The following is a 12,738-nucleotide window of genomic DNA, read 5'->3' as shown; positions in this document are numbered from 1 at the left end:
AATTAATGCAACAGTTACCTATTATTTAATGTTTTACAGTTTTTGAAATAAAAGATATATATGGGTATAATTAATGAAAGATTATTTGATTGTATTTCAGGGTAAGACTCCTTATGATCTGGTAACGATATCAGAGTATTGTTCTAAAGAGAAGAAGAAAGAAGTGATGGACTTCCTTAAGGTAAATAGTATTGTCTTACTTTAAAAGATATTCACAGATTATAAGAGACAAAACAGACTTGGTATAAAGAAATTACAATTAAACGGTTGCCTGTAGTTTTCAATGTCATTGTAGTACTTATTTTCGCGAGCGATTTATTTTCGCTAATTTCGCGAGCATTAAAAAAACGCGAAAATAAATCGCCGCGAATAAGTCCATAAATTCTAATGGGGCATGTAACAAAATTTAAGATGAGAAAATGACAAACTTTATTACTGAAAGGAAATTGAAATAAAAACACAAACATCATTATGTAAACAAACAGATTAGACGACATAATTATTCAGGTAAGTCATGCCGCAGGTGTGTACATAATCAATTATTTATCGACTGTCAACATTCCACTTCTCACCCAACCGTTACGGATTACACCTTTTTGATCTTTCACCTTTTGAATGGCTTGAATAATCCAATTAGCGTGTATTGGCTTTATGTTTGACAACTTCAAATTGATTTCAATGTTTTTGACAGTTTTACCAGCTTTCAATTGCGTACCAACTTGTTGTGCATACCATGCAGTGAAACACGATTTCACTACCTCCTTAATCTGAAAATTACCAGATAAATCAAGGGGTTGAAGCTCTCCAGTACACCCTCCTGGAACATATTTAATTAGTATGCCTGCTTTCTGTAACTTGTTAATGAACGATTCAACACGATGAGCAGCATAAACATCAAATATTGCTAGAGCTGGTTGTTTAAGTGGGAGATTTAAACGGTCACCTTGTTCGTGAATGTACGGCAAGAGAATAGTGTCAATAAATCTCAACATAGTTTGTTCGTTTGACCAGTGGTTTTCGGAATGATGAATATCCCAACCTTTAGGAAATTTCACTGGAGGGTGACATTGATCAGTTTTCCCTTGATACAGTAGTTGAGGGGGGAGTAAATTCCCTGCCATGGTGCATGTTAAAAGAGCCGTAATCTGGCGTTTATCCTCGAGACCAGTAATTTCAACTTGCTTTGACCCTGTAAATACAAAGGAGGGTCAATTTTAATTTCATTTAAATGGAGATGGATTTTATGTTTATTTTTTTGACGTTTATTGTTTTATATAGTGAATTATCATCAATATTATTGATATGAGAAACAAAAATTTTCAACAAAATAATTTTTTTGTTTGGCCTGAATTGATCGTTACTATAAAAATTAAATAAAATAAGGCATAACAAAATAAAATAAAAACCTAACCTTCTTCCTCCATTCTCCAATTCCCACATGGAATCATACTGATATTTGTTTGGTCAAAGTTCATCACTAATTCTTCGGGAATGTTATTTTCAGTTATAATTTTTGAAACACTGCCGAGAAATTCTACCCTTAGTTCATCAAAATTAGCAGGCACTTTGCGTGCTGCTTTTGTCCCTTTCCGTTTAACAAAACCGATTCTCCTAAGAAAAGACTCGGCCCAAGATCTATGAAGAGAAATATGTCCACCGTTCTCCTGTAGCATACTTCTGCACTTATGCTCCAAGATTCCCGTAGCACAGGCTATCAAAATTTGTTTGTTTACTATTGCACCCGTTGCACGAAGTTTTTTGACGTAATCCACTACTTCTTCGTCGTATTTTCCAAGTAATTTTGGGCGACCTTTCGGACTTCTGCTCAATTCCACAATTTTTTTCTCTGGGGTTTTGTTCATTTCATCGATATATTGTTTTTTCATAGATCTAACAGTACTTTCATTTATTGTTCGCAAGCATATCTTGCTATTTTAGCCGTAAAGACATCCTTAAACTGACAATTAAATTATAAGAATAAATAATTTAGGAGTTGTACAGGTGCATGAATTCAGTTCACGTTCGGTCAAGTTTTAATTAGTGACAATAGACGTAGGGATTTTTATTGACATTTTAAAATACACTCTAGCGAGAGTGTTAATCGCGAAAATAAGTAGCCGCGAAATTGAATTGACTTCCGAAAACGCGAAAATAAGTAGCCGTGAAAATAAGTTGGTTTACAGTATTTGTTGTCAGTTAACAATGTAAGTTGACAATTCCAAGCTTGTTGCCTTATATACATGTTGGCATATATATGTGAAAGACAAATGTTTGAAATCTGTGTTCTCATCTGTTGGATGTCTCATATTTTTTGTGTCATCAGCTTGGTATCTCCTAGGTATAAACATCACATCATCTCCTTTTATGTGTCATCAGCTTGGTAACTCCTAGGTATATACATCACATCATCTCCTTTTATGTGTCATCAGCTCGCTATCTCCTAGGTATATACATCACATCATCTCCTTGTATGTGTCATCAGCTCGCTATCTCCTAGATATATACATCTCATCATGTCCTTGTATGTGTCATCAGCTTGCTATCTCCTAGGTATATACATCACATCATCTCCTTTTATGTGTCATCAGCGTGGTATCTCCTAGGTATATATATCACATCATGTCCTTGTATGTGTCATCAGCTTGGTATCTCCTAGGTATATACATTACATCATCTCCTTTTATGTGCCATCAGCGTGGTATCTCCTAGGTATATACATCACATCATCTCCTTTTATGTGTCATCAGCTTGGTATCTCCTAGGTATATACATCACATCATCTCCTTGTATGTGTCATTAGCTTGGTATCTCCTAGGTATATACATCACATCATCTCCTTTTTTGTGTAATCAGCTTGGTATCTCTTAGGTATATACATCACATCATGTCATGTTATGTGTCATCAGCTTGGCATCTCCTAGGTATATACCTTACATCATCTCCTTTTATGTGTCATCAGCTTGGTATCTCCTAGGTATATACATCACATCATCTCCTTGTATGTGTCATCAGCTTGGTATCTCCTAGGTATATACATCACATCATCTCCTTGTATGTGTCATCAGCTTGGTATCTCCTAGGTATATACATCACATCATCTCCTTGTATGTATATATAATGCATATTTCTGCGGAAAGGTTGATTTACATGTTTATGCAAATACACGTATGTAATATTAAATCATGTATTTAAACAAAAGCACATCTTTACAAAATGTTAAGTATGCTGTCAACCTGTGTATAGATTTTAAACCTTTAAATATGTAGCGGCAGGGATGATTCAAGGTGTTTTGAAATGGGTCCTACGGTGGGTAAGGTTGTCCTGCGAGAAAACGTTCTGTGCTGGTGATTCGGTCCTGACTGGTGCTGGTGATCATTGAAAAAATGTAAACTAAGACGAAAATGATGATTTTTGACGTTTTCTCTCACAAAAAATGGAAGGAAACAGTTAAGATTTTTCAATTTTGTTTCTTATGAGTTTATACGCAAACCATAAAAAAATTGACCCTCTAAACGGTTTCAGTAAGCGTAACACAAAAGTGCTCATTTTCAGAAAATCTAGAACTGGAAAAATTAAACAAAAATGCTCATAACGTCCGCTTTCTATACTCAAATCCAAAAGACAAAATTATTTTGTGAAAAACCCATGCAATTTAAGAATTTTTTGCATTTTCTCAGTTGATTTATGTCCTGCTACTGTGCTGTTGGGTCCTGTCATTGTGCTGGTGGGTCCTGGTACGGTGCTGGTGATTTTGGGTAAAACTTTTGTCATATTTGTAACAAATGTTACAAAATCAATAAAATTTGGCTAATAATTGTATTCAATCGGATCTGTGACTCCTATTTTTACTTTAGTGGCTGTTTTATAAGTGTTTTAAAATAATAGTAACTTATATTACACAAATGAGCAACATCTTCCGTCCAATAGAAGATGAAAATGTATCTAATTAGAATAGTTTCATTTAAGATATTAAACGTTTTTGAATTGATAATTCTTTACATAATATATTAACGTAAATAATATGTTAACTTAAACAGTTTTAAAAGGTGCTTACAGTAAAGCAACATTTATAAGAGGGGGTCGTTTATTGACATTAAGGTTTGACTGGTTTATTCAGGTAAATATGCGTTCCACACACCGCTCGCAACTCCATCAAACCAACCCCTCCTCCTTTCCTCATTCATTGGTACAGTGGTGTAACAGCACATCAATTTATCACATAAAACAATAACATTAAGACATAAATTATTGAACAACGCATACTCGCAGCTACTATGAAAGCTAATTCAAAGCCGCTTTTTCAACTAATACCGGTAGATAAACCAAGTTATCTTAGATAAAAATCTCAATCGTACCGATCATAAAGTTCATATTTTTATGTTTAAATTAAACAAACTAAAGAGGTTGAAACTTGTACTTTTGCATTTTCATTTATTTGTTGTAACAAGAATATTTGTGCTGAATGGAAACTGTGTTGGTCAAAATCTCGTATTGGTTATAAATGTTGTTGTACCAAGTTTCGTTATCTGATCTGAATTTTCTAAAAAGTGCAAGGGAGATAGACATGTTTTTGTTATTAAGGACGCCAAGTCAATACATGTAGCTCACACCGCCCCTCGCCACAGGTGAGCTTATAGCGAAACGGGTTGAGAACCAGTTATTTCAAATCAGTTTTGTAAAATTTGTAGATTTGTATTGTTACAGCGGATGACAGTGAGGGCATTCCGGTGTATTGATTTAGCCTAGATTACCATTACGTAACTTTCGTTTTAGGTTTTTAACCGATCTATGAACATGATGAATACAGATATATCATCAAAATTCCTAAGCGCTTTTCTTTAATGAATACTCATCGAATACTTTTTAAATAAGATAAATATTAATAACATTAAAATGTTTTGTTATATGTATATACATATAAGAAAAAAAAACCAATAATATCTATGCACACGCATGGGGAAGAATATCTCAAGAACGTTTGCAATCTCAAGGAACTATAACTCTGCATGGATGATTAAACATATATTGCGGGAAAATACGAATGCCTACTCAAATCCATTCTAAAAATCGAATTATTTCAGTAGAGTGTCCAATATGCACTTGTACTGCACTATTATTTATATAGAAGACGAGAATGATATACAAATACATGAACATTAAATATACATGTAGCTGTAATAAACAAGTATGAATATATAATAAATAACAATAAACAAGAGTATACTGAGTTGTATCACTACAATATAATAGTCATTATGTTGAGGTTGAATTCCCTGTCAGTAATTTATTATCAATTCACAAATTTGTCCCAGCAAAAGAAATTATATCTGTAAACAAACCTTACTTTCAGGTATAGAGATGTGATGTTTTTCTGAGACAAGTCTTTATCATTATATCGATCGGACAGCTGTCATCCGATGTTCAGTACATCAGTACTTTGATTTTCAACTGTTATGGCTTTTAAAAGTTAAATGTAGGTGTATAAGTTAGGGATTTTTTTTGCATCTTATATACTTTTATAATTATCACTCAATTGGTAGTATGAAGCTACAAGATAATTTAATTTTTGAAGTTAAAAGCACATTTAACAAAACAAAACAAGGTGCAAACAAGTATAAATTCAACTGAAAAAAAAACGTACAAGAAAAGATAAAATATTGATTTTAATTTGCATATCTGACCTTCCTTTCCCATCCAGCAACAGCTCTTTTTTTGGGGGGAGGGGGAGGGTGGGCTGGGGAGTAAAAATGGGCATTTATTTTATGGCATTCTACTTCCAAGGCGTGTTTGAGTTGATTGTTTTGTCCTGAAAGCACATAAATAAAAAACAAATAAAAAACAAATGTTTGATATATCTGGCTTAACTTTCGATTTAAAAATATATATATATACAAAGGATACATGTTAATGGTATAGTACTAAGAATTCACTGTATCAAAAAATGAAATAAATGCGTGAAGTGAAATATCCCAGTAAAGAGTCATTACTACAAAGAAGGTATGTTTGGAACACAAAACTTCAAAGCCTTGTGATATTACCAATATTTAAATAAGTATTTTTTAGTCAGGCATTTTTCCGTTCACTCGTTTTTCACTCAATTTCAATTAAAATTAAGGCATTTTTTTTATTTTTATTCATGAAATATATTTAATGTATAAGTACCGGGCCACGTCCACTTTTATTATTTGTCCATCTGATGAGTTAAGCCTTTTTCAACTGATTTTTATAGTTCGTTCTTATGTTGTACTGTTATACCACTGTCCCAGGTTAGGGGAGGGTTGGGTTCCGCTAACATGTTTAACCCCGACACATTATTTCTGTATGTGCCTGTCCCAAGTCAGGAGCCTGTAATTCGGTGGTTGTCGTTTGTTTATGTGTTACATTTCGATTTTCGTTCATTTTTTTTTACATAAATAAGGCCGTTAGTTTTCTCGTTTGAATTGTTTTTCATTGTCTTATCGGGGCCTTTTATAGCTGACTATGCGGTATGGGCTTTTGCTCCTTGTTGAAGGCCGTACGGTGACCTATAGTTGTTAATGTCTGTGTCATTTTGGTCTTTTGTGGATATAAATATAGAAAAGTAGGACACATCATTCAGCCTCCTTAATTCTTTATCAAAAATCTTCAACAACAGACTTTCTTTTGGAATTATAACATACACAACTTAAAAAATCTGATTTCTGTTAGTGTTATCTAGGTTATATCGTCTTCATTCTCTGACAAATTCAGACCTCCCTCTTACACCCCCCCCCCCCCAAAAAAAAACAACCTTAAAAAACGTAAAAAAACGCAATACTATAATAGACTAGTCACCCTTTGAGTCAGCACTAACTTGTTTACAAAGAAATCTGATTGTAGCTGCTGAAGACACATGATTCTTACGCACAGTAACAAGGCTGGGTTTCATTTGCTTGAATACAAAGAAAAGTATCTACAGTATCATACAAATTTGTCAGAGAAACAATATTCAGGATGTTTAGATTACACTGAATTTATTATCCAAACTCACCAAAGAAGTGTTCAGGCTCACCTGAGTCTGATCGTATGCCTTGATCAACTTTGTTTGTTTTTGATTCGTACAAAACAGGTTAAATCCCAAAGCATTTTAGACCCGGTCCAAGTCAGGCGAGTCTTGGATTTGTAAGTCTTGTATGTCTGTTTTCAGATTTTGTTTATAATTTCAGTACATTAAAATGTTGATAACCGATAACAGCTGTTTAATTCATTTATAGAGAAAAACAGAAAACAGTCATTTAAAAAATTATGGGTTCTTTTTTTTCATAATTGCAGTAAACAGATTCACAATAATGTCAATGTTAAGAAAACAGATAATAGCTAATTAGTCAATTACAGTTAAGCATCAATGATCTTGAATATTTGCCACTTTTGACTAAAATATAAAGCCACAGAACCAGGACATAGGAGCACAGAACCAGGACCGTTTTTCTTATAACCAGCACAGCGTCAGGACAATTTCGTTTAACGAACTTGCACGACTTTTGCAATAAAACATTGTTGTAATATACTTTGCATGGTACTTATGACGTATCAGAGAAAAATTAAGCAACAAAACAGTCGTTTTATTGTCGTTCTGATACAATGTAAACAAACCCACCAGCACAGAATCAGGTCCCACCAGCACCCGTCAGGACCGAATCACCAGCACAGAACGTTCTCGCGCAGGACAACCTTACCCACCGTGGGTCCCTTGAACATCAAATTTGGAAGTTTTATTCTAATTGGGAATTTGTTAAGCATAAAATCTAAGACAAAATAACATTATTTTCCTGTAAAAACAGAAAATGTATATATTATTAAGTTTAACCTGTACACTGATGTTCATGTAAGTTGTAACATTTTGAATAATTCTGGATATACTACTGTTATTACATGAATATCATTGAACATTGCACTAGTCTATCATCTTAGCTTTAGTTACCTAGGCCTATTACAAAAACATATATTTCAGTTCACATAAACCACTGAAAAAAATCATTCAACGGGTATTTTTTTCAACAGCAGGTCATCTCTATAAATTTACCTTGATTCAAATGAATTTCAAATTGAACTGGTCAATTGTCGAATTCAGAAAAGCAATTACAAAAGTTCATATACTTAATTGATAAGATATTTAAAGCATTGGATATGGCAAACCGTTCTCGTCAAAACTATGTTTAAACCCTTTCTTAGAAAAAAATACACACTGAGATTTAAAAACCTAAAATAACACACTGAGAAATCGAAAATACACACTGAGATTTAAAAAAAAACCACACACAAACTGAGAATTCAAAATTACACACTGAGATTTTAAAAAGACACACTGAGATGAAATAAATTGAAAAACACACCCTGAGAATTGTTAATTACACACTGCGATTTCAAAAATACACACTACGATTAATATGCAAATTACTAATGAATATTCATTAGATGAATAATTCAACAGAACTGAATAATGATAATGACATGCGATTCCTTCAACCAACATTCGTAATAAATTTCAAGACTTAACATCCCTCATATTCATAAGTTTGTTGCCTATAATTCAGATCATTACTACCAGTGTATCAGGATTTTTTTTACTTAACACCTTTTAAGCATGGATTCCTTGTTAAAAGTCTTCCAACTGTTACCCTGATTTCGCAAGGTAATCTTTTATATTTTTGTTACGTTTATATGCTATGATAGACACTTGAGTAAACATTTCACTGCATTCTTTGTTTTTTATTTGGCAGATTGTTCCAATGTTTTCTCATGATTTTAATAAAGTTTTTCACCATTTGGTTATATTTTGTAATAAGAGTAAGTGGGTATTTTTCTTGTTCTTGTATTTCTTAAGTTTTTTTTATAAATAATTTGGAACCAAATCAAAGGACTAACGAGTTCTGTCCCCTAGTTGTTTTTAGCGTGTAATAGATTCAGATAAAGTATGCTAATTAGATATGTGCGCATAAAAAGTGCGCCCAAATCTCAGTGTTATTTTAAATTCTCATTGTGTAATTTCAAATTCTCAGTGTGTGTTTTCAGTTTATTTATTCTCAGTGTGTCTTTTTGAAATCTCAGTGTGTGTTTTTCGTTTTTGTAATCTCAGTGCGTCTTTATGAAATCTCAGTGTGTAATTTTTAATTCTTTGTTGTAATTTTTAATTCTCAGTGTGTGTTTTGAAGTTTTTAAATCTCAGTGTGCTTTGTTGTAATTCTCAGTGTGTAAATTTTTCGAAAAATGGTTTAAACATAGTTTTCACGAGAACGGCTTGCCATAATTAAACCAGTGTTCTTTAAAATTATTTGAATCATCTTCAAAACTTTTGAAATAGTTCCATAATGATGACATCGTATTTCATAAATGGTGTATCATCAACATTATTTTCAAAAAACGCTTAGGAAATAATTTCTTTTACAAAACAAGTTTTCATCATTTTATATAATCAGCTCTGCTGGGCGATCTGCTTTTACGAGATCGGCGCCCATTTAACTTTATCCATCAATGTTATATCAAAATTTGAATTTTCTCTCTGCCGAGGTTTGCTTTGACACCCATTTTTATCAACCTGCTGGGCGATCTGCTTTTACAAGATCAAATACTCCTATAACATATCAATCAATTGAATAAGAATGTTTTTGATATAATTAAATCGTTGTTAATAAAATGCGATCATAAACAGTAAACATGTTATACTTATCCGGATTTAAAACGTTTTGATAACAAACTATGAAAAACTATAGATTGCCTTAATTGGTGACAGAAACTTTTCCGGAAATATCGATTTTTATTTTATTTTCCTGAATTGGGAATTCATTTTCATTTACATTTTTTGGGGGTCGCTGGCTGATTTAATGGCCGCTCAGCGGCCCTAAACTATATAGTGGAATCATCCCTGAGCGGGTAGACAAATTTAGCTACCTACATAGATAAAACCTCTATGAAATTAGTAAACTCAGTATCGTTAACTTTCCTGCAAAACCTCTTTAAATAACATACAAAACAAATAAATCACATACTCATTTATAGGCACTGGCTACGATTACATGGAAATGTTACAGTAATAAAAATATTATTGTTACATAGGAGACTAAATGCCGGAATGCAAAGACGGATAAGGAACCGATAAATTACGAATGTAACAATAATTACTGAGGCTACGGTTACATTGTGTTATTGTTATATGAAAAACAGCAATATACAATGGGTCTATTAAAATGTACTATATAATAAAAACTAAAGACATTTATTTTATATTTACAATACATACAATTATTAAATATAAATTCTTTAATTATTTATTTGCAATGACATTTTCTACATATCCAGTAAGTGGTTTTTGGAGCATTTCTAAGTCCGACACATTTTTGGTGAAACCACTCCAAGCAGCCATCACACACCAGTGATGCCGCACTTTGAACGTCAGTATCACATACTGTACAGTTCCATTCTGCGATATCCCTTTTTGATGATAATGCAACCTTTAATGTTTGCCATGCTTCCAGTGTGAAATACTTTTTCACTCGAGCAATGTTTATGTTCTCATCTAATATTTTGGTTGGAAGCATGTGATGTAGTTTTATGTCATCTTTCAGTATGGTCACATTGCCGTCCATTATGGATGTTACAGTAAAGTTTATCTCGGATTTCAGTATCCATCTTAGCATAGCTTAAAAAAACAATAAATTATAAAAATGCAAGTCAAAAGTTCATCAAGTACTAATAAATAGTGAATCATTTTCCATTATTTAAACTGACAACGCCATGGCTAAAAAGTAAAAAGGCAAACAGACAAATAAAGACTGAGAAACACGAACCCTATCAAAAACTTGGGGTATATCAACTGTCCATTTAAAAAAAAAAAAATTACCTTCTTCTTTTTCCTGTCTTTTAAGAAACAGCATGACTCTCTTCGTTCTTCTGGGCAATCCAACGACGGTAGTTTCTGCACCTTTTGGTCTTCCTCGGCGTATCATTTTAGGGGGGGAGCTTATAGGAAGGTTCTGTCAGTAGTGCCAAAGGCGAAAATATAGTCCAATGGTTTTTTGTTGAGAACTTGGGCAACAAAACTATACAAGATTTAAGTTTAATGATTGCTGTTTTTCATTTAACAATAACCCAATGTAACCGTAGCCTCAGTAATTATTGTTACATGCGTAATTAATCGGTTCCTTATCCGCCTTTGCATTCCAGCATTTAGTCTGTCGTCGTCCGTCGTCCGGCGTCGTTAACTTTTACAAAAATCTTCTCCTCTGAAACTGCTGGGCCAAATTAAACCAAACTTGGCCACAATCATCATTGGGGTATCTAGTTTGAAAATTGTGTCCGGTGACCCGCCCAACCAACCAAGATGGCCGCCATGGCTAAAAATAGAACATAGGGGTAATTGCAGTTTTTGGCTTATAACTCAAAAACCAAAGCATTTAGGGCAAATATGACATGTGGTAAAATTGTTAATCAGGTCAAGATCTATCTGCCCTGAAATTTTCAGATGAATAGGACAACAAATTGTTGGGTTGCTGCCCCTGAATTAGTAATTTTAAGGAAATCTTGCTGTTTTTTGGTTATTATCTTGAGTATTATTATAGATAGAGATAAACTGTAAACAGCAATAATGTTCAGCAAAGTAAGATTTACAAATAAGTCAACATGATCGAAATGGTCAGTTGACCCGTTTAGGAGTTATTGCCCTTTATAGTCAATTTTTTACCATTTTTCGTAAATCTTAGTTATGTTTTACAAAAATCTTCTCCTCTGAAACTGCTGGGCCAAATTAAACCAAACTTGGCCACAATCATCATTGGGGTATCTAGTTTAAAAATTGTGTCCGGTGACCCGCCCAACCAACCAAGATGGCCGTCATGGCTAAAAATAGAACATTGGGGTAAAATGCAGTTTTTGGCTTATAACTCAATGACCAAAGCATTTAGAGCAAATCTGACGATGTTAAATTGTTCATCAGGTAAAGATCTATCTGCCCTGAAATTTTCAGATGAATTCGACAACCCATTGTTGGGTCGCTGCCCCTCAATTGGTAATTTTAAGGAAATTTTACTGTTTTTGGTTATTATCTTGAATATTATTATAGATAGAGATAAACTGTAAACAGCAATAATGTTCAGCAAAGTAAGATGTACAAATAAGTCAACATGACCAAAATGGTCAGTTGACCCGTTTAGGAGTTATTGCTCTTTATAGTCAATTCTTAACCATTTTTCGTAAATCTTGGTAATCTTTTACAAAAATCTTCTCTGAAACAACTGGGCCAAATTTAACCAAACTTGACCACAACTATCATTGAGGTATTTAGGTTAAAAAATGTTTTGCCTGACTGCTAACCAACCAAGATGGCCACCACAGCTAATAATATAGAACATAGGGGTAAAATGCAGTTTTTGGCTTATAACTCAAAAACCAAAGCATTTAGAGCAAATCTCACATTTGGTGTTAAATTGTGCATCAGGTAAAGATCTATCTGCCCTGAAATTTTCAGATGAATCGGACAACCCATTGATGGGTTGCTGCCCCTGAATTAGTAATTTTAAGGAAATTTTGCTGTTTTTGGTTATTATCTTGAATATTATTATAGATAGAGATAAACTGTAAACAGTAATGTTCAGCAAAGTAAGATTTACAAATAAGTCAACATGACCGAAATGGTCAGTTGACCCATTTAGGAGTTATTGCCCTTTATAGTCAATTTTTAACCATTTTTCGTAAATCTTAGTAATGTTTTACAAAAATCTTCTCCTC

The 12,738-nt window shown here is 33.3% G+C and overlaps 1 protein-coding gene across 1 annotated transcript in view; it reads left to right on the top strand.

Moving 5' to 3' along the window:
• The window catches only part of LOC139493889 (uncharacterized), a 105,564-nt gene that overhangs the window by 59,705 nt on the left and 33,121 nt on the right, over nt 1–12,738 (top strand). The window lies entirely within an intron of this gene.

Source organism: Mytilus edulis, chromosome 11 (assembly GCF_963676685.1).
Source record: "Mytilus edulis chromosome 11, xbMytEdul2.2, whole genome shotgun sequence".
Lineage (NCBI taxonomy): Eukaryota > Metazoa > Mollusca > Bivalvia > Mytilida > Mytilidae > Mytilus > Mytilus edulis.
Note: the sequence above shows the minus strand (reverse complement) of the source record. Positions and strands in the feature narration are given on the sequence as shown.